General features: G+C 46.3%; 1 long non-coding RNA gene across 1 annotated transcript; it reads left to right on the forward strand.

The window, feature by feature from the left end:
* The first annotated feature begins 8,459 nt into the window (after nt 1–8,459).
* Nucleotides 8,460–15,271, forward strand: LOC145507319 (uncharacterized). Its single transcript, XR_014054772.1, has 2 exons — nt 8,460–8,537; nt 10,077–15,271. It is a non-coding gene; the product is annotated as an uncharacterized LOC145507319 (long non-coding RNA).
* Nucleotides 15,272–22,784: the final 7,513 nt, after the last annotated feature.

Raw genomic sequence — 22,784 nt, forward strand, 5'->3', positions numbered from 1 at the left:
GGGTTGGCGGCATGCACTTATGTGGGAGAGAAGCCCGATGGAATTAAACGACTACTATTCGAACAAGCCGGAGAAGGCAATGGCACCCTACTCCAGTACTCTTGCTTGGAAAATCCCATGGACAGAGGAGCCTGGTAGGCTGCAGTCCATGGGGTTGCTGAGAGTTGGACACGACTGAGCAACTTCACTTTCATTTTTCACTTTCATGCACTGGACAAGGAAATGGCAACCCACTCCAGTGTTCTTGCCTGGAGAATCCCAGGGACGGGGGAGACTGGTGGGATGCCGTCTATGGGGTCGCACAGAGTCAGACACGACTGAAACGACTTAGCAGCAGCAGCAGCTGCATTCGAACGAGCAGCCACACAGGACAGAATCACACCAGGGCCATGAACGTTTTTAAAAGGAGAAATATTTGGGGAGGGGGTCAGAGTCTTCATTATCTTCCACTGTGTGAAGACTGTCTTAAGATTAGTTGGTGGTGAGGTAACAGAGTGGCATTCCAGGAATTTTGTGCTCAGCCTGACCGCCCTCCACCTGAATGGGAGCCTTAGTACCTACAGAAGAACTCAAAGGTATAGTTATGTATATTCCTTGAGGTGGAACCAGGAACCTGCCCCACTGCTGCACTATTGCTTCCTCATAGCTCCTTCTTTTTTTCTGCAGTCCCTTCCTTCCCTCTTCCAACAACATAAGAGAAGACTCTACACATGGACATCACCAGGCGGTCAATAGCAAAATCAGGTTCATTATATACTTTGCAGCCAAAGATGGAGAATCTCTACACAGTCAGAAAAAATGAGACTGGGAGCTGACTGTGGTTCAGATCATGAGCTCCTTTTTGCCAAATTCAGACTTAAATTGAAGAAAGTAGGGAAAAACCACTAGACCATTCAGGTATGACCTAAACCCCTTACAACTATACAGTGAAAGTGACAAATAGATTCAAGGGATTAGATCTGATAGACAGAGTGCCGGAAGAACTATGGATAGAGGTTCATGACATTTTACAGGAGGCATTGATCAAGACTTTCCCCAAGAAAAAGAAATACAAAAACGCAAAATGGTTGTCTGAGGAGGCCTTACAAACAGCTATGAACAGAAGAGAGCGAAAGGCAAAGGAGAAAAGGAAAGATATACCCATTGAATGCAGAGTTCGAAAGAATAGCAAGGAGAGATAAGAAAGACTTCCTAAGAGATCAATGCAAAGAAATAGGGGAAACAACAGAATGGGAAAGACTAGAGATCTCTTCAAGAAAATTAGAGATACCAAGGGAACATTTCATGCAAAGATGGGCTCGATAAAGGACAGAAATGGTATGGACCTAACAGAAGCAGAAGATATTAAGAAGAGGTGGCAAGAATACACAGAAGAACTACACAAAAAAGATCTTCACGACCCAGACAATCACAATGGTGTGATCACTCACCTAGAGCCAGACATCCTAGAATGTGAAGTCAAGTGGGCCTTAGGAAGCATCACTACGAGCAAAGCTAGTGGAGGTGATGGAATTCCAGTTGAGCTATCTCAAATCCTGAAAGATGATGCTGTGCAAGTGCTGCACTCAATATGCCAGCAAATTTGGAAAACTCAGCAGTGGCCACAGGACTGGAAATGGTCAGTTTTCATTCCACTTGCAAAGAAAGGCAATGCCAAAGAATGCTCAAACTACTACACAATTGCATTCATCTCACACACTGGCAAAGTAATGCTCAAAATTCTCTGAGCCAGGCTTCAACAGTACATGAACCGTGAGCTTCCAGATGTTCAAGCTGGTTTTAGAAAAGGCAGAGGAACCAGAGATCAAATTGCCAACATCCACTGGATCATCAAAAAAGCAAGAGAGTTCCAGAAAAAAAAACGTCTTCTGCTTTATTAACGATGCCAAAGCCTTTGACTGTGTGGATCACAACAAGCTGTGGAAAATTCTTAAAGATATGGGAATACCAGACCACCTGACCTGCCTCCTGAGAAGTCTGTATGCAGGTCAGGAAGCAACAGTAAGAACTGGACATGGAACAACAGACTGGTTCCAAATAGGAAAAGGAGTACGTCAAGGCTGTATATTGTCACCCTGCTTATTTAACTTATATGCAGAATATATCATGAGAAATGTTGGACTGGATGAAGCACAAGCTGGAATCAAGATTGCTGGGAGAAATAACCAGATGATCTCAATAACCTCAGATATGTAGGTGACAACACCTTTATAGCAGAAAGTGAAGAAGAACTAAAGAGCCTCTTGATGAAAGTGAAAGAAGAGAGTGAAAAAGTTGGCTTAAAACTCAACATTCAGAAAACTAAGATCATGGCATCTGGTCCCATCACTTCATGGCAAATAGATGGGGAAACAGTAGAAACAGTGACAGACTTTATTTTTGGGGACTCCAAAATCACCACAAATGGTGACTGCAGCTATGAAATTAAAAAAATGCTTGCTCCTTGTAAGAAAAGTTATGATCAACCTAGACAGCTTATTAAAAGCAGAGACATTACTTTGCCAACAAAGGTCTGTCTAATCAGAGCTATTCGTTTTCCAGTATTCAAGTATGGATGTGAGAATTGGACTATAAAGAAAGCTGAGCACCGAAGAATTGATGCTTTTGAACTGTGGTGTTGGAGAAGACTGTTAAGAGTCCCTTGCACTGCAAGGAGATCCAACCAGTCCATCCTAAAGGAAATCGGTCCTGAATATTCTTTGGAAGGACTGATGCTGAAGCTGAAACTCCAATACTTTGGCCACCTGATGCAAAGAACTGACTCATTTGAAAAGATCCTGATGCTGGGAAAGATTGAAGGCGGGAGGAGAAGGGGACGACAGAGGATGAGATGGTTGGATGGCATCACTGACTCAATGGACATGAGTTTGAGTAAACTCCAGGAGTTGGTGATGGATGGGGAGGCCTGCCATGCTGCAGCTCATGGGGTTGCAAAGCGTCGGACAGGACTGAGTAACTGAACTGAACTGAACTTCCTTCCCTTGTAAGCAACTATTTGATTCTGCCCTTTGAAACTCAGGGAGGTCAAGGAGGCTGAATGAACCCTATTTCTTACAAACAATGAAACAGGGATATGGAAAGGGTTTGTACCTAGGAGGGCCCCACAGGGTTACCCATACCCCTCAAACACACACACATTGGAATTGGGTGCAGAAGAACAGAGTTAAAAATCATGTGTTTTTGGACAAAATCATATTTTCTGCCATTTCAGTAAACAAAGGATATTGCCCACCATCAAACCATCCGTCACTGTAGCCACTCCAAAGTGCACCCAGAGGGGAATTTAGAATAGAGGTAAAACAGGATACTGGCCCTGGATAGTTAAGATGAACATCAAAGGAATAGTTTCAATGAGCCCAGACTTTTGCATTGTAGAAAAGAAACTAAAATCTTTAAGTTGAGATGTCTGTTTTTTTGTAATTAGCAGTGATCCTTTGATGTTCAACTGCATGTTTTTTGTTTATTTTTGTTTTCTTCTTTTTGTATGTTTTACTGAAAAACTCCTATGTATCCTGACCCTTCTCTTAACTCTCTGTAACGATTCCTTAGAGCTTTCCGAGAGGCTGACTCCCAGGCTAGCGTCCTCAATAAGGTCCCTGAATAAAACATAGCTCTCGACTTTTAGATTGTGCTCCCCCACCCCCACCCCCAGTCAACATATGTGCAAGAGGGGTTAAGGGGAATAACTTCTGGGGACAAGGACATGAGAGGGCAACTGTGGAAAACTCTCAGCCCTCTAAAAGTAAAGTAGTATATGAGCAAATGCGTGTGACACCCCCCCAACTCACCCACCTGCATCCCTTTAGTATCAGCACCAGCCCCTTCCATTTTGCTCCAGCCCTGCCTGTGCCCCCCCTGCCCAGAAACAGAAGGATCAGAACTCTGCTGGACCTGACACCTGGGGCTGGGCCTTGGAAGAGGGGCTGTAAGATCGGGACTCTGGGGAGGGAGGGAGAAAGGAGAAGAACCTGTTGAACTTAGAGGAAGCATTCTTATCATTCTCTCCCCAGACTGCAAAGGAAAGCGCTAAGAGAACAAGTGAGGTGAACTGTGGCGCGGGTGAGGAGGAGCGGTGAAAGTTTGGGGGCTCTCCCCTTCTGAGTCAGAAGTGGGTGGGTGCCGCTTTGTTTCCTTGCTTCCAGCAGGATCTGAAGAAGGCAAACTGTGGACTGGTCCCATTCTGCAAGGCTGTGTATGACAAGGGGCAAGGTAAGGTGCCCAGAGGAGGATGGAATTTGATGGGCAGTAGACAGATTGAGTTGGGGCCTGTGCATAGCCATGCCATCCCAGATGCAAGATGGGAGAGCCTGGCAGTGCCTACACCAATGCATTTCTCTGTGAAAAGCAAATTTGCAAGGCATTGTGTTGCCCAGTGCCTAGGTTCCCTCATCCACACATAATAAAATGCATCATGTTTTCAAGTTAACCAACAATGACAACTGGTGAGCATCTTTTTCTTCTTTCTACAATGTAATCTGTAGGGTATAGTTTGGGCGAGGCAGAAAAGGAAAGATGACCTCAAAGGAAGTAGGTTACCTTTGTTCAGGCAAGGAGGGGCAACAGTCGGCCTAACAAGCAGGCTGAGCACCGAAAGGGATCAGGGGGACTCCACATTTATAGGGGGTTTGTTGAAGGTTTCTGGACAGGGGGTGATAAGTCTTCTGGGCAGGTATAGGGGGTGGAAGGTTTTCGGACAGGGGGTGATAAGTCTCAGATAGTTGCAACCAGCCTGGATTATCAGGGCAGGACCTAAAGTCCTGTTTCGTTTTCTCTGAAGTTAGATGATTCAGCAAGGGCCTTTGAGACTGTTGTTTTCTTTTCTAGGCCCAAAAGACTCTTTCATTCCAGATCCTGAAATCATAAAAAAAAAAAAATGGGAAAAAGGGCATCGAATCTCTCTGGCTACTTCCTGCTGGATAGGGGCGATGGTTTGGGGTCTGGAATGGAAGATCGTCCCAGGGCCTAGGGCCTCCTCTTTCTGAGCTTGAGGTGAGGCTCTCGAGAGGAAGGATGGTCTTGATCTGATCTCGAGAGATGGCCTGAACCCGTTCTTGGAGAAACCTTTAAAAGAAATTGAAGAGACAAGGTCCAAATAAGAGGAATAGAATGATAAGTACCAATGGTCCCAGGAAAGGGAGCAACCAAAGGAGGATCTGGTGGAATAGGTTTTGGGGACTGTAAAGGTTTTCTAATTCTTTTCTGCAGCGTTCAATTCTGTCCCTAAGTTCTTTGACTCTGCCTTGGACTATGCCCGTTTCATTAACAAAATTGCAGCAGTCTTCTCCTAGAAAAAGGCAGGTCCCTCCCTTTCCTGCAGTGAGAAGGTCCAGGGCTCGCCTATTTTGTAGGGCCACAGAAGCTAATGAGTTAATTTGTCTTTGGATTGAAACGAAGGACTCCACTACCTGCTCCATGTCTTCATTAAGTTCTTGGGACAGCTTCTAATAGAAATGGGCAGAGGTCGAGATGCCTCCAATCCCAGTGCCTAGGGCTGCTGCTATGCCAGTCCCAATCACGAGGGGGGCTATGACAGCTCGTCTTTTTCTGTGGGAAGGTTTTCCTTGGGGGTAGACTATTTGTTCTACCTCTTCTTCTTTGAGGAATGTTAGGCCCGGGGTCAGGAAGACCAAGATGCAGGGTCCAGGGGGGTCCAAGGGGAGACATGAATATGTATAGGTCCCGCAGAGAATGAAGATTCCCGGATTGGTGCAATTATTTGTGCTGTTCCAGAGAACCCAAGTGGAACAGAAGGAGGGAGCGGAGTTTGTAAGACCAGTGTAGTTGGGACTAGAATAGTTAATACAGGTTAGGTTTGACGAGGCTGTGAGTAGGACATTGTCAGAGACTGGCCCAATGAGTTGTGTAGTTTTTTGTTGGGAAGGTGGGGTATAGTTGCCCTGTAACAGCCAGGTTGGAGGTAAAGGAATTGCTGTGTGTGGTGAAGGAGACAGTGATATGCATATCCAACACTGGGATGTGTGTTGTGTGTACTGGAAGAATTGGAAGGAAGAGTTGAGAAAGCAGGTAAGGTGTTGGTTGCCAGAGGGAGGTTTTAGGAGAGGCCGTAAATGGGAAAGGAGGTCTAGGCGTTTATAAGGCTCAGGGGTCGCCTGTAACTGGGAAATAATGTTCTTTATGATTTGTTCTTGTTTCTTTTCCTGATTTTGATCTAGTACCCCGCCCCCATCTGAGTACCCCCAGTGGGTAATGGGATAGAAACATATGTTTCTTCCATTTGGCTTATGGCAGGTACTCAACAAAACTCCCTCTTTTGTACTTTAACAGTGAGTAGAGATTTGGACTTCCCGCCCCCGAGGTTCATGGTGCATGGTTTTGGAGCTGTATTATAACATGAGGAATGTACATAGGAATAAATTTCTGAGCAGGGGCAGGGAGTAGCCAGAAGGCTGGGGAGTGCAGCAAGGATAAGGAACAGAGGAGTCATGGGGCTGTTAGTTAGGCAGTGCGGAGGAAATAGCACCCTAGGAGTAGAACACAGCTAGCGACGTAGGCGATACCCACGGAAAGACGAAGGATAGGTGGCCAGTCTTGAGGGGAGACAGTTACTAGGCCTATAGCAAGGATTAAGGTTAAGAGTGCAATTATAGTTAGAGAGACAGAGAGAGGCCAGTCAGGGCGAGGGGCCAAAGGCCCCAAGTTGGTGGTTGTTTGAATCTGAGGAGGAACAGTGTTCATTAGGATGTAGAATGATGTAGAGAATGAGAGCAGAGAAATCAATTTCGTCTGGAGTCAGGTTGTAGAAGGGTCCCTGGAGCCACAGTTGAGACACCAGTGTAGTCAGGTCTTTGAAGGAGGTTCCTGTTGGGGCACTGGTCTAGAGATCTTGTAGTAGTTGGGTCAGGAACAGTTGTAGGTTGAAGAGAGCCCAGGTCATTCAGTGTCTTCTTGGATGGTTGACAGAGGTTGTCACTGGGTGAATTTTAAGGAGATAGGTCCTGTGAGGGAGACCTGATAGGTGTCATTTAAGGAGGGCAGCACAGGATCAAAGGTGACCCGTTTTAGGCGAGAGAGGTATACCCAGGAGGTGACCTTCTCGAGTTTGGCTGCAGTTGGGGTAAGGAGGATGATTTTGAATGGCCCCTGCCACTTTGGGGTGAGGTCACCCTGGGGATTATCAGACAGATAGACCATGTCCCCAGTTTGTAAAGGGAGCAGGGAGGCTTGGGGGTTAGGGGCAGGCAAGTTGTGGTTGACGTATTTCCAGAGGGCATTGCGGAGTTCCACCAGCAGAGGGGAGTGTAGGAAGCTTGGTATGGGAGGAGGTTCAGGGGGGAGTCCAAGAGGGAGCATGGGTCTTCCATACATCACCTCAAAGGGGCTCAGCCCCAGGGGCTTTCTGGGCAAAGCCCTTATTCTGAGGAGAACAATTGGCAAAAGTTTAGTCCAATCCAGATGTATCTCGAGGGTTAGTTTGGTAAGGGTTTCTTTGATTATTCTATTCATCCTTTCTACCTTTCCTGAGGACTGGGGACAGTATGAAATGTGAAATTTCCAGGGTATCTGTAAGGATTGGACAAGTTGCTGGATGACCTTGGATGGAAATTCTGGGCCATTATCAGACTGTAGGGATGAAGGCAAGCCAAACCTGGGGATAATTTCTGTGAGGAGGATCTGGGCCACGGTGTGGGCTCTTTTGTTTGTAGTGGGAAATGCTTCTACCCATCCCAAAAAAGTGTCCACAAGGACCAGGAGGTATCTGACTCTCCAGACCGGGGGCATATGAGTAAAGTCTATCTGCCAATCCTGTGCTGGGAGGCTGCCTCACATTTGATGGGTTGGAAAGGATGTCAGTTTAAGGTTGGAATTGGGGTTAGTACGTTGACATGTTTGACAGGAGCTGGTAAGGTTATCTAAATATTGTTGGTCAGCATTGGATATGGGGAAGCAGTTATGCAGGAACTGTTGGAGTGTCTTGGAGGAGGGATGAAAGAGTGAGTGTAGATAAGAGGATTTCTCTGGTGGTGGGAGGGTCGGGTGGAGTCCGAGCTAAGATGACAGGGGACTAGAGAGAAGGATGGGACAGCGCTGTCTCTTTTACCTTCTGGTCTGCAGCATTGTTGTAGGCTGATATGAGACTTCCCTTTTGATGTTTCCTACAGTGGAGGATGGCGGCTTTGTTTGGTAAGAGTGCTGCCTCTAGAAGTTTGTGGATCAGGTCTGAATTAATAATGGGGGATCCCTTTTGGGTTAGGAAACCTCTTTTTCTCCATATTAGGATGTTTGAGTGAAGTATGTTACAGGCATATTTGGAATCTGTGTGGATGTTAACCCTTAGATTTTTAGCCAGAGTTAAAGCTCTGATGAGAGCTATCAGTTCTGCCTGTTGGGAAGTGGTGTGAGGTGGCAGAGGTGAAGCTTCAATTGTCTGAATTCCGTGATTGTGACAAAGGTCCCTCTGGATGATTGCATATCCTGCTGCAAAGGGTGGGGATTTTTGAGAGCTGCCATCAACGAACTAGTGTGGGGTGTCTAGGTCTAGGATGGGCTGATCTGTTAAATGTTGGAAGGGGTTTTGGGTAAGATCTACTGTTAGGCTGCAGCTATGTAGGAGGGAGTCTGTTGTAGAGGACATGGGTAATAAGCTGGCGGGATTAAGGGGAGAGCAGGGGGAGAATGAGAGCTGAGGGTTAAGGAGAAAGGCATGTAGGACCTGTACCCTGGAAGGGGGAAGGGAGAGGAAAGCCTGATGTGATAGTAAGTCCCGGAAGGTGTGTGGAGAACAGACTGTTAAAGGGGCATGTCTAGAGAGTTTATTTGCTTTGGGTACGAGGGCTGCGATAGCAGCTATGGCCTGTATACAGGGAGGCCACCCCTTGGTCACCATGTCAAGCTGTTTTGATAGATAAGCTATGGGAGCCCAGGTGTCTCCGGCTCGCTGACATAGAAGCCCCAGGGCCTGTCCTTGGTTGGAATGTGCAAAGAGAAAGAATGGTCTGGTGTGATCTGGTAGGTGGAGAGTTGGCACTCGGAGGAGGCTCTGGGTGAGCTGGTGAAGAGGATTGGCCAGCGAGGAGGAATTAGAGAGGGGCTTATCTAGACATCCTTTAGTTGCCTCATAGAGCGGCTTTGCAATGAAGGAGAAGTTAGGGATCCATATATGGAAAAAATTTAGGAGAAAATTTTTGTTTTTGGAAGTGGACAGTTAATTAAGGCCTGGATTCTATCTGTAGGAATAGTTCTCTGTTGATGGGATATGGAGAGCCCCAGGTAAGTGATGTTTGTCTAGGCTATTTTGCCCTTAGATTGGGATACCCGATAACCCCAGGATCCCAGGGCCCCAGGGAGTTTGGCAGTATGTTGGAGGCAGTGTTTTCAGGTTGGGCTACAAAGGAGGAGATCATCTACGTATTGGAGGAGATGACTCGGGGCTAGGTCGAGTGTCTGTAGGTCCTTTTGTAAAGCCTGTCCAAAAAAGTGGGGACTGTCTCTGAACCCCTAGGGGAGAACTGTTCATGTTAGTTTTTGGGAAACGTGTGTCTCAGGGTCCTGCCAGGTGAAGGCGAAAAGGGGTTGGGAGATGGGGTGAAGGGGGATGGTGAAAAAGGCGTCTTTGAGATCTAATACAGTGAAGTGGGTTGCAGTCAGGGGTATGGTAGACAAAAGGGTGTAAGGGTTAGGGACTACTGGGAATGTCGACGTGATGGCCTCATTGACTTTTTGCAGATCCTGGACCAGTCTCCAAGAGTTTGGTCCCTTCCTTACTGCCAGAATAGGGGTGTTGTGAGGTGAATGGGTAGGAATTAGGATAGAGGCTTGAAGAAGACAGTCTATAATAGGCTTAAGTCCCTTGTGGGCCTCCAGGGTGAGAAAGTACTGTTGCTGGGTGATTATAGTCAAGGGGTCTTTTAGGGTAATGTGGACTGAGGGGTGATGTTTGGCTATGGATGGGTGATCATTGTGCCAGACTTGGGGGTCTAAGGCGAGTAGATCTAAGGGAAGGTCAGGGGTGAGGGATAGGGACTGTCCAGGTGCCATCTGCATGCATAATATAGAGACTGTATTTAGGGGGGTATGGTAATAAAGACCCCCAATTTGGATAACATATCTCTCCCTAGGAGTGCCATCGGGCACTGAGGCATTATGAGGAACGAGGTCTGTGGCCTTAGGGGAACTCCAGAGATGCCCTTGATTGTGAGTTCTGAGTCTTGAGTTGGGCCCAAGTAGGAAGTTAAGAGAGAGAAAGTGGCTCCAGTGTCTACTATAAAAGAGGTCTTTATCCCGGCCACTAACTACCCTGTCTACCCTAAGTTCCGAGCTCGTGTTCAGGACACGGGCCGGGGGCCTGGAACCCGGGCCCCATCATTGGAACAACTCTTGTAGAGTTGGGCTGGGGTTCTGGGGAGAAGTGGGGATCTCTCCAGAGGCGCCAGGGTGTCCCTGTGGACATTCCACTCTCCAGGTCTGGGAGGTGGGGACCTTCCCAGGGGTGCCAGGGCGTCCCTGGGGACAGTCCATCTTCCAGTGTCCCCAGTGGCCACAGGTTGGGCATGCTTTTATGGGGGGCCGGGGGTTTGGGCATGCCTTTGCCCAGTGTCCTGACTGGTTGCATCAGAAGCAGGGTCCGGGGGGGATCTTAAGCCCTGTTCTGTGATGACTTGGGCCAGGCTGATCTCTTCCCTTAATTGCTGCCACCAAAAAGCATATTTAGCTTTTCTCTCACGTTCTTTTTCTTAGTTTCCTCCTCTCTATTATTAAACACCTTGAAGGCTATTTCTAGAAGGTCTCTTTGGGGGGTCTAAGGGCCCTTTTCTAGTTGTCGAAGCTTGCGTCTGATGTCAGGGGCTGACTGGCTGATGAATTGAACATGACGGTAGAGTAACCCAGCAGGAGTGGTGATATCTAGGTTGGTATATTTCTGGACTGCCTCTGTGAGGCGTGTCAAGAATAAGGCTGGATTTTCATCTGCCCCTTGGGTGATTTCTCTGACTTTATCATAATTGACATGGATATGAGTATTTTTCTGCATTCCTTCTAGAATGCAGGTAATCATATGATTGAGTCTCCTGATACCCCGGTCACCGAGCTGTTACGTCCAGTGGGGATCTAACTGAGGCACTGCCTCATCAGCAGCTGGGCTATCCCAGTCTCGGTTATGTAAATGATCAGCATGGGTTTTTGCCGCTTGCCAGATATGGTCTTCACTTCATCTGGAGTGAGAGTGGCATTTAGGATATAGTATACATCACTCCATGTGAGGTTATAGGCCTGGGAGAGTCTCAGGAATTCTTTTCTGTATCTGGCAGGATTTTCAGAAAATGATCCTAACTTTTCTTCTATCTGGCTCATATCTGACAATGAAAATGGCACATGGACTCGGGTGGGGCCCTCTGGTCCTGCCACCTCTCTCAGGGGAAACATGCGTGGCAGTGGGGGAAGGAAGCGGGGAGGGGGAGTCAGGAGAGGTTTCAGGATCAGTAGGTGAGTTGGATGAACAGGAAGGAGAGGGTTGGTGGGGTTGCAGGTAGGGAGGGGATCGCAGGGTCGAACTCCGGGGGTGCGGAAGTTCGAGGTCTGTGGTTAGTTGAGGAAAAAGAGCCCTTTTGCTTGGGAGGCAAGGTGCACAGAAGGACCTCGTGGGTGGAGCAGGCCTTGCACAGGGAGGGCCTGCTCCGAAGGGCCCAAAAGGCTTTGGCATATGGGGTCTCCGACCACTTGCCATTCTGTTTAAGGAAGTCGGTGAGATTTTGAAGAATGTTAAAGTCAAATGTGCCGGCTTCACGCCAGTAGTCTTGATTGTCTGATTGGTATTGAGGCCAAATCTGTGTACAGAATTGTTTTAAGCGGTTAGCTTTGAGTTCAGTGAGCGAGAGTGGTTTGAGATTTTTAAAAACACAGGTCAGAGGGGAATCTTTTGGGACAGATGGGCCAGACCCCATAATTGAAAGGCAAGCAGCGGCTCCTATTGGGAACTCGAGTCGTCACCCGTAGTCGCAATAGGAGTTACGAGAAGAGAGCTCTGTTTCGAGGTGGAGCGTCCCCCACCGTGGCCTACAGAGTGGCCCTGGGCCGGGGGTCCCTGGGACCCAGAGAGGACTGAGGTCTAGGGCGCCTCTAGAACACCGTCCAGATCTTACCTTAATCTAGGGGCCGGCTTGAGTGGAGTGCTGCGTGTAGAGCAGTCGAATGGCAAGAGTTCCCTATTCCGGAGGTCTCGTCAGAGAGAGAGAGAGAGGGAAAGGGGGTAGAGCCAAGGCCTGGGGGTACGCAAAGCACCAATAAAGTCTTTGCACAAAGCTTGCACTGCTCACGTAGGCACTAGGCGTCCCTGAGGGGAACTTAAGAGCCCTGGCAGAAAGGTGAGCTCGGCAGGTGTTCACGCTTCCAGACTCTGGGAAAAGGGAAAACAATGAGAAGGAGGGAGAGTGAGAGAGTGAGATTGAGCCAGATGAGCACCTCGCCCCCTCCTGGGTTTCGGCACCAAGAATGTAGGGTATAGTTCGGGCAAGGCAGAAAAGGAAAGATGACCTCAACGGAAGTAGGTTACCTTTATTCATGCAAGGAGGGGCGACAGTCGGGCTAACGACCAGGCTGAGCACCGAAAGGGATCAGGGGGACTCCACATTTATAGGGGGTTTGTTGAAGGTTTCTGGACAGGGGGTGATAAGTCTTCTGGGCAGGTATAGGGAGTGGAAGGTTTTCGGACAGGGGGTGATAAGTCTCAGATAGATGCAACCAGCCTGGAGCATCAGGGCAGGACCTAAAGTCCCGTTTTGTTTTCTCCAAAGTCAGATGATTCAGCAAGGGCCTTTGAGACTGTTGTTTTCTTTTCAAGGCCCAAAAGACTCCTTCATAATCAGATAGGCTATTCCTGTCATTTATAACACAAATGTGTCACAGAAGGTGAATTCATCGGAGAAGGGAGAGGGAGTGGGGAAAATGTGAAAGGAACCTCGTAATCTGTCTTAAGATTTCAGCTCAGTTCAGTTCAGTGTCGCTCAGTTGTGTCCGACTCTTAAATCAGTTTACTAACAACACAATGGATTGATCTGACTCCCTCTTTTGATGCACAGTGAAGAGGAAAAGTAAAAGAAGGATTGGAACAAGACTCCAGGACAGTGGTTTAAATAAAATGATGCTTAATAAATAGGCAACGAATTGATTGGTCAAGGAGAAACAGTTAATGACAGACACCCAATTCAGGGCAACAGTTCAACAAGTGTCCTGGGTGAGGAAATGGGTCCTGGGTGAGGAAATGCCCCCTTCAGGCCTTGGGTTAGGCTGCCCATCACCTCCTGACCTCTGACAACAACATCTTTCTCACCAGCCCAGCATTTCTCGGTAATACAAAAATACCCATAGTGACAATTTCGTTTGTATATAAAAACATGGAAGATGAGGAAGTTGAGATTTTTTATTTTATTTTACAGATGAGGAAGCTGAAGCTGAAACAGATTAAGTGACCAATCCAACGTTCCAAAGGGATACTTCCGGGACCAGAACCCAGTTGTCCTGACTCCCAGGCCAAGCTGACTCCTTGGCTCTAACTACATCTCCTGAGACTTTGCTTTGGATTCAGCTGCCATTTGGATTCAGCCACATGGGACACTTCTCCCAAGACTGACCTTGTGCTGCTCCTGACCTCTTTGCTAGACTTGTTAAGAGTATGCCTGCCACAGTGCTTTTAGAGCTAGGTCCCAGAGATAAGCACACTCATTTTTGCTCAGGAAAATCCCCAAAGCCACCACCCTATTAAAACCAAGCAAGACCCTGTGGGGCTCCTAGGCACAGAAACTTTTTTGTGTCCCCCGTTTTTTATTTGTAAGGAATAGGCTCCAGGACCTTCCCTGAGTTCCACAGGGCAGATTCAACAGGTACTAATCAGGAAAGGGAGGGGAGGCAAGACAAGGGAGAAGCAAGGATAGCACAGCCTTGGGGCAAGGTCTCTTTCTGTCTCAAGGGATACACATCTCTCGGTAGAATTAAACCCCCCAACAGAGGGAAGAGGAACTATTTGATGAAGTATTCTTCATTCCAGAGAGAAGGTCATAGTTCTACAACCTTCAGAACCACAGAAATTCCTCAAGAGACAACCTGAGACCAGATTAAAAGAATGCAGGCCCCCCCGCACACACCCTGATCCTTATCAGCTATCCTGCCCTGGAACCACTGCTATAAAACTCCTCACCAAATCCGCCCCTAGGTTGGAGCACACCTTTTTTGATGTCAGGAGCCCACTATGTCCCCCTTAGCCTGGCAAAGCAATGAAACTCTTATTTTCTACTTCACCCAGAACTCTGTCTCCAAGATTCAATTAGGCACCAGGGCACAGAGGTCAAGTTTTTGGCATCGTTATGACCTCCTAACTGGACTCGCTATCAGAGGCAGTTTGTGATGTTCCTATCTGGCTCAGTAATCCTGGGAAAATCACTTCACCTCTTTCAACTCCAGCATCTTTACCTGTAAAATATGGATGATAATACAATCCATTCAATGTTGTTGACAAGATTAAATGAGACAGCTGTTTTGAAGGGCCTACTAGGTGCTCAGCAAGGGTTAACTCTCCCTCCTTACACCATCTGCCCATCCTTCCTCCTCCCTCTTGCTTTTTCTTCTTTGCTATGGTTCATCTTGCATGTCACTCCTAGACTGATCTTTCTGAAACTGCACTCACATCAGGCTATTCCCTGGATCACAAGTCTCAACTGACTTCCCACTGCCAAGTCCAGTTGCCTCTCCACGTACCATGCAGGACCCTGGGACACTGGCCACCCACTCCACTCTTCTCCCATGCTTCATCTCCCACTGCTCAGAAACACACTCAGTCTGGTTGCACGGTTCCCATTCACGCTGACTTGTTCCTCTTTTCCTTTGTTTCTGCTAGTTCAACCCCCTGGAATGCCCCTCCCTGCCTCTCTAGCCCTGGAGGCATCCCTCATTGCTATGTGAATCTCTCCCTTCTCTAATTCCAACTCCGTTTCCTGTCTGTATCTTTTGATTCTGTATCAATCACAGAGGCACATCAGTCTTAAGGTTGTTTCCCCTGCCTATATCTTTCCTTATCAACTTTACTGTCCCTCCAGGGCAGTCCAAGGTCTTTACCACTTTGAGTTCCCACTAAGCCCGTAGAGTTAAATGGGTACACCAAATGAATCCACATCTCCAGGCCTGAGTCCAAATCCCAGGCACAGTATTTCCTTGCTGTCTCATTTAGGAAATCTCTTTTTCTCAGCTGTAAAATGAATAATTTAACTTCCTTGGTAGAGCGTTGCTTTTTTCAAATGTGTTTTGCCATCAAATAAATATTCACTGAGCACCTGCTATGTGTCAGACCTGTGCTTTTTGACATATTGAGCTTATCTAATACTCATAATCTCAATGCAGTAACCTCAGCTCTGGAACCCCAAATTCTAGCATGAAGTTCATGGAGATGAAATTAAAAGACTGTATCTGAAGTTGCATCATGCCTGACAAGTAGTAGATGCTCAGTACATCTTTTCTGAACCTGAGTATTAGGTCCTCAATTAATTGGACACAATTAACTCCCTCATGCAGTACTGAGTAAAACAAGCAGATTCCCTGTCCTCATGGAGCATTCCTCCCAGCAAAGGATGAAATAGACATGAAGCAAATAATGACAGTTATCATATAGAGTATAATGAGAGCATGTAATGGGACCTAGGGGCTTCCCTGGTGACTCAGATGCTAAAGAATCTGCTTGCAGTGCAAGAGACCTGGGTTCAATCAATGAGTTGGGAAGATCCCCTGGAGAAGGAAATGGCAACTGACTCCAGTATTCTTGCCTGGAGAATTCCATGAACAGAGGAGCCTGATAGGCTACAGTCGATGGGGTCGCAAAGAGTCATACATGACTGAGCAAATAACACTTTCAATGGGACCTAGCATGGCTACAGTATTGGGTCAGACTCTGAAGAAGATACTGAGTGCACATCTGGAAGATCAGAATCATATAAGTGGAAAGAGAGAGGAGAAAAGATTTAGAGGTGGGGAATATGGATATTCCAGACAGTGGCAAGAGAAAGTGCAAAAGTCCTGAGGCAGAAAGCATAGAATCTTTTCCAGGAAATTGATCATAGCTTGGTGAAGACAGTGGAACAAGGTGAGGCTAAAGGTGGGCTGCTATAGAACATGCAGAGTCTGGCTGACCATGCTGAGAAATTTGGATGTGATGCCCCATGGGACCACTGGGAGTCCTGGGCCAGGGGAGTGACATGATCGGTTCTATGTTTTTGGAAGATCACTCTGGATATATGTGAAGAATAGATGAAAGGGTGAGGGTGGATTCAGGAAAGTGGAACTGAGTTAAAGAAGCACTGGTGCCTGGAACACTCCCAGTAAAGACCTCAGGTGTCTGTGGACCTGGAAGCTGGCCACAGTGGTTGGTGCTCAGATAGCAGCAGCAGCTTCCAGGCCCAAGAACCCTCTCCTTCCTGAAGCACATTTGCCCCACCTCTGTCTCTTGTCCACACTCTTCCCTCTCAGTGAGACAGCCTGGTTTTGGGTGGGGATGGAAAAAAAAAGAACTGCAAACACCACCCCATTCTAAGCGTGGGCTAAGCCACAGACTAGTTTGAACCTGTTGGTTCAGAGCTAGCTACAAGGCAGAGACCTACCTGGCCTGATTCAGAGTGGCCTCACTGCATTCTTGTGCCCACAGTCACCTACAGGAGGCCAGGGTCCGCCCCTTCCTACCCAGACAGCTGGCAGTGGCCCAACCTCCACTTACATCCCCTGCGCCCAGGCATTGCTGCATTCTCTTGTTTGGAGTTGGGTGGCTTCTGGAGGTGGGATTAATAGGTAGGCTCTGGGTTGGAGATGTAGAAATAAGAGCCCGTTCCTTGTCCTGGAAGTTCTTCCCACTAAGACCTGCTGGCCTAAACTTGGGGTGTATCTGCAGCTCAGACAGCCCAGGCTCAGGTGGAGCCCCCAACACTCATGATTCAGTGTTAGTCTCCTCTGTTGTGAGCAATTGATTGGGGTTAGGGGACTTCGGTTTTAGGACTCTGCTCTGTCAACAATATAGGCAGGTAACACAACTTCTCTTGGCTTTGATTTTTTTCAACTATAAAATAAGGGAACAATCGCTTGTGTTGTGTAATATCGAACAGGTGAGAAAGAAGACCTATGTGAAGGTATTTAGAAAAGTTAAAAATACAGTAGCAATGTGAAAGGTGTTAATAATGATATCCGTGAACAACAAAGACTATTATAATAACCATATGTCAATGAGAAAGAGGAGAGTGAAAAGCTGGCTTAAAACTCAACATTCAAAAAATTGAGATCATAGCATTGGTCCCATCACTTCATCACAAATAGATGGGGAAACAACGGAAATAGTGACAGACTCTATTTTCTTGGGCTCCAAAATCACTGCAGATGGTGATTGAAGCCATGAAATCAAAAGACGCTTGCTCCTTGGAAGGAAGGTTATGACCAACCTAGACATCATATTAAAAAGCAGAGACATTACTTTGCCAACAAAGGTCCATCTAGTCAAAGCTATGGTTTTTCCAGTAGTCTGTAGCATGTACGTGGACCATAAAGAAGTCTGAGTGCCGAAGAATTGATGCTTTTGAACTGTGGTGTTGGAGAAGACTCTTGAGAGTTCCTTGGACTACAAGGAGGTCAAACCAGTCCATCCAGTCAAACCAGTCAAATCCAGTCATGAATATTCATTGGAAAGACTGATGCTGAAGCTGAAGCTCCAATACTTTGCCACCTTATGCAAAGAGTTGATTCATTGGAAAAGACCCTGACGCTGGGAAAGATTGAGGGCAAGAGGAGAAGGGGATGACAGAGGATGAGATGATTGAGTGGCATCACCGACTCGATGGACATGAGTGAGCAAATTCTGGAAGATGGTGAAGGACAGGGAAGCCTGGTGTGCTGCGGTTCATGGGGTCGCAAAGAGTCCGACATGACTGAGTGACTGAACAACAACAATAGATGTCCATGGGAACTCTGTGTGGCTGTCCAAGCACTAAGAATCCTTGAACTTGAGCTCTGGAAGTAGTACTCTAGCAACAAGGCTGAGGCTTCCCACACCCAACTTGCCCTCCTGGCCCTCCCCTCAACAGAGTCACGGCTAGGACAGAGGTTTAGTCCCTCGCGGTTGTGCTACACCAGGTTAGAGAAGTTTCAACACAGCCCTACACATGGCAGCTAGAACACTGCTCTCTCAGCTGGGACTCTTATCCTGAAGCTCCATCTGACTAATGCAGGCACTTCATAAGGAATGAGGTACAGATAATTATCAGTTCAGGCATGACAGTTCCAGCTGCCCTAGGCAAGATTGAAACTGATGCCTAAAATTGAGATGATTCCTGGAAGGATTCAAGTACCTAGAGACAAGGCAAAAATAGAGTACTAAGGCCAACCAGAGGACAAAATATAAAGTGCCTTCCAAGTCCCAACCTTGCTTCCCCTCAAGGATGCCCTTCTTTCTCAAGGTTTTCATGAGGCTTCCAAATCTGACCCCTCTTAGGGCTCTGACACTGTGAATAAGCTCATTTAAGCTCATTTAAGCTCATTTAAGCCAAAGGAATGACTTGTTAAGAACACACCCACCTACAAAGAAGCCTAATCAGTCAAGACCACCAGACACAAACCTGACTCGGTGCAGTGAGGGAGGGCATTTCAGAGAAGCTATATTAAGAGAGTGAACCTCAATAATAGGGAAGACAGGAAGCATGGTTTACAAGGATTTGGTTCCTGCTGAAGAATTTTGAAGAGAGTCTCACAGTTCTGACTTGATTGTTGTTTCTGATGCAAGAATAGGATACATGAAAATTAACTAGGGATTGAACATTGTCATGAGTCGAGGAGTGTTCAGCAATTGAGTATTCCCTATAACAGATGGATAGAGCAATGTTGAGTTGAGAGAATCATCTGGAAGAGAGAGCTGGTCACTCAAGGAGGAGAGTCTTTATGACATTTTACACCTGCTGCATGACTTTGGGAGAAACAATGCTTTCTTTCTATATTGCAGCTGGTTTTATCTGTGTCTGTCCTCCCAACCTGATTAGGGGCAGAGCTGTTTATTTATTTTTCATAATGAGATGATTTTGATATTTGACCTTTGGGTTGGATGCCTGTCTATCTATCGCTCTATCCATCCATCCATATATGTCACATGATGGTTGGGGACATAGCTACTGGAATTAGACTGCTTGAATCCATATCCCAGTTCTACTACTTGTTTGTCTCTGAGATCTTTAGCAAGCTATCTTACCAAAGATAACTCTGTCTCTCAATTTCCTCTTCTGTAAAGTAGGAACAAAATCAGAGCAGTTGGTTCATAGGATTAACAAAATTGTACATGTGAAGATCTTAGACCAGTGTCTGGCCCTCAATTAGTGTTCAACAAGCATTAGTTCTTTTCTTATTATTATTGTTTTTATTTTAAAAGTAACCTTACTTCTGATTAAAGATGGCAGATGTACTATACATGTTTTCTCTTCACCCTTCAAAGACAGTGAAGTTGCTCAGTCATGTCTGACTCTTTGCGACCCCATGGACTGTAGCCTACCAGGCTCCTCCATCCATGGGATTTTCCAGGCAAGAATACTGGAGTGGGTTGCCATTTCCTTCTCCAGGAGATCTTCCAGACCCAGGGATTGAACCTGGGTCTCCCGCATTGTAGGCAGACGCTTTACCATCTGAGCCACCAGGGAAGTCCAACCCTTCAAAGAACTCTCTGAATGATAATTAAAATGTATAACTGAGAGCAATGAAAAGACTAATAGATTATTAGCATAGGGAAGAAATCAACAAATACTCAGAAGACATGAAGTAGGTGGAGGAGTGACCACTGTTAATGCTAAGAACAGGAACCCGGAATGCAGAGGAGAGAGTGCCTGGCATGCTGCATGCTAAGTCACTTCAGTCATGTATGACTCATTGTGATCCCGTGGACTGTAGCCCACCAGGCTCTTCTGTCCATGGGATTCTCCAGGCAAGAATACTGGAGTGGGTTGCCATTCCCTTCTCCCGGGGATCTTCCCAACCCAGGGATTGAACCTGTGGTTCTTACATCTCCTGCTTTAGCAGGCAGGTTCTTTACCACTAGCACTACCTGGGAAGCCCTTGGAGTACCTGGGGAAGATCAGAGAGTAAGGGTGTAACTGGGAAGGGTCAATTTTGACTCCATACTGGATCCGCTTCTGCACCTTCAACTCTTACTTTGCCACTTTTGTTATTATAGGTATACATAATGGCCTGCCTTGGGGAGCCCTGCCCACCCCCTTCCCCCACCTGATCCTTAGGCTAGGGTGCCTTTATTTGGCTCACAGCAAGATAGCCTGATTCTGCCCACCTGTGAAGGACTGTGACATTCTTGAGTTCTTTGCGTGGGAAATGGCACCCCTCATCTGCTGCTTATTGTCATGGCTCAGAAATTCACAGTTTGGGGGCCAGGGTCAGAATCACAGATAGCTGTGGCATCTTTGTTTATTGATATGACAGGAGATATTCCATTTCACACCACCTGTGAAATGACTGTAAGGAAGTGAAACCAGCACATCCCCTTGCCTGAGACTTGCCATTCTAGGCTATATTTGCAAGAATTAAATGGTCTTTTAATTTGTTTCCTCACCTCCCCCCATCTCTGATCCATAAAAGAACCTGGCATCCAGGCTATGACAAGATGGTTATTTTGAAACATTAGTCTGCCATCTTTTCAGTTGGTCAGCTCTCTGAATAAAGTCATATCCTTGCCTCAACACCTTGTCTCTTGGATTTTTTGACCTATTGTGCAGTGAGCAGAGCAAGCTTGGACTGGGTAACAAGGGGCTGCCATGTTGAGCAGAACCCAGGGAACTTGGCTCTAAGAAATGCCAAGTGGAATGAAGCCAAGAGTGAAACATGGGTTTGAAAGGGGGTGTCTGCTGAAATCCTATGCACAGAGCAGTTGAATGCTACCCAAAGCCTTTGCTCAAAATACACAGGAGCCATGAACCAACCTTCAAGGAAAACAGAACAGCAATCAAAAACCAGAAACAAAATCCCAAAACAAAAAACAATGAAGGACATTTCCCATGAGAAACAGAATAGTCTCAGAGAAAAGATTCTCCCAAAATGACATTTAGATGGCCCCCAACATAATTACTGTCTTCACCCCCACCAGCCTGAAGTAAAGCACGTACATGAACATAGAACTCTTGATCTAATGTTTTAAAGGATGAACAGATAAAAAGGTCAGTTATATATCTTAGAAGAGCCTCCACCTTAAGAGAGACAGTGAAAGAGATGGGGGTGGGGGGAGCAGTGGTTCTAATTAGGAAATCTACAAATTAGTGAGTATGTATCTATCCAGATAGATAGATAGGTATAAACTTACTACATTTATACACATATATACATATACATATATATATATATATATAGCTGTTCAGTCACTAAGTTGTGTCTGACTCTGCAACCCCGTGTACTGTAGCATACCAGGTTCCTCTGTCCTCCACTATCTCCTGGAGTTTGCTCAAGTTCATGTCCTTTGAGTTGGTGATGCTATCTAGCCATCTCATCCTCTTCCGCCCCCTTAACCTTTTGCCTTCAATCTTTTCCAGCCTCAGGGGTTTTTTTCCAGTGAGTCAGCTCTTCTCATCAAGGAGCCAAAGTAGATGTGAAAGAGAGAGTTGAAACTCATGTTGAAGGATAATATTACAGCTAAAAGAATACCTTGAACACCAACATACCTACCACCAACCTCAGAAAACGGATGTTCCCTGTTCCTTGGACATCATTGTGGCTCTCCTTGACCATATCCCTGCTCCCTCTAAGGTAACCACTAACCCAAATTTTGTGGTGATCATGCCCTTGCCTTTCTTTATACTTGTTCACATATGTATCTATCCCTAAGCAATTCATTGTTTACTTTTCTTTATTTTACTTTTGTACAAATGAAATCGCATTTTCTATATCTTGTGCTGTGCTGTGTTCAGTCATACCTAACTTTTTGCAACTCCATGGATTCTAACCCACCAGGCTCCTCTACCCATGGAATTTTCCAAGCAAGAATACTGGAGTGGGTTACCATTTCCTCCTGCAGGGAATCTTCCCAACCTAGGGATCAAAAGCAAGCCTCCTGTGTCTCCTGCATTGGCAGGCAGACTCTCCACCACTGCCCCACCTGGGAAGCCCTCCATTTTCTTCTGTGACACATTTTCCACTCAACATTATATTTTCTTTTAAGTAAAAGTTTTATTAAGATATAATTCACATAATATAAAATTTGCCCTTTTGAAGTGTACAACCTAGTGGTTTTTAGTTTAGTCACAAAGTTGTACAACCATCGCAGTCATTTAACTTAAGAACACTTTTGTCACCCCAAAATAAACCCTACCCTCAATAGAGATTACTCTCTATTCCCTCTCCTCTCAGCTCCTGGAAACCACTAATCTACTTTCTTTTTATATCTACATGCATGTGTGCATGCTAAGTTGCTTCAGTCATGTCCAACTCTTTGCAACCATATGGACTATAGCCTTCCAGGCTCCTCTGTCCATGGGATTCTCCAGAGAAGAATACTGGAGTAGGTTGCCATGCCGTCCTTCAGGGGATCTTCCTGACCCACGGATTGATCCCGCATTTCATGTCTCCTGAATCAGCAGAAGGGTTCTTTATCACTAGCGCCCCCTGGGAAGCCCTTCTATTATCTACAAGACTTGCCAATTTTGGATATTCCATATAAATGAAATCATATGATATATAACATTTTGTAACTGGCTTCTTTCACTTAGCATAATGTCTTTGAGGTTCATCCTTATCACAGCATGTTATCAGTTGTTGTTGTTTTGTTTTTGAGTTGC

Source organism: Giraffa tippelskirchi, chromosome 5, assembly GCF_054371585.1.
Source record: "Giraffa tippelskirchi isolate mGirTip1 chromosome 5, T2T-mGirTip1v1.2.pri, whole genome shotgun sequence".
Lineage (NCBI taxonomy): Eukaryota > Metazoa > Chordata > Mammalia > Artiodactyla > Giraffidae > Giraffa > Giraffa tippelskirchi.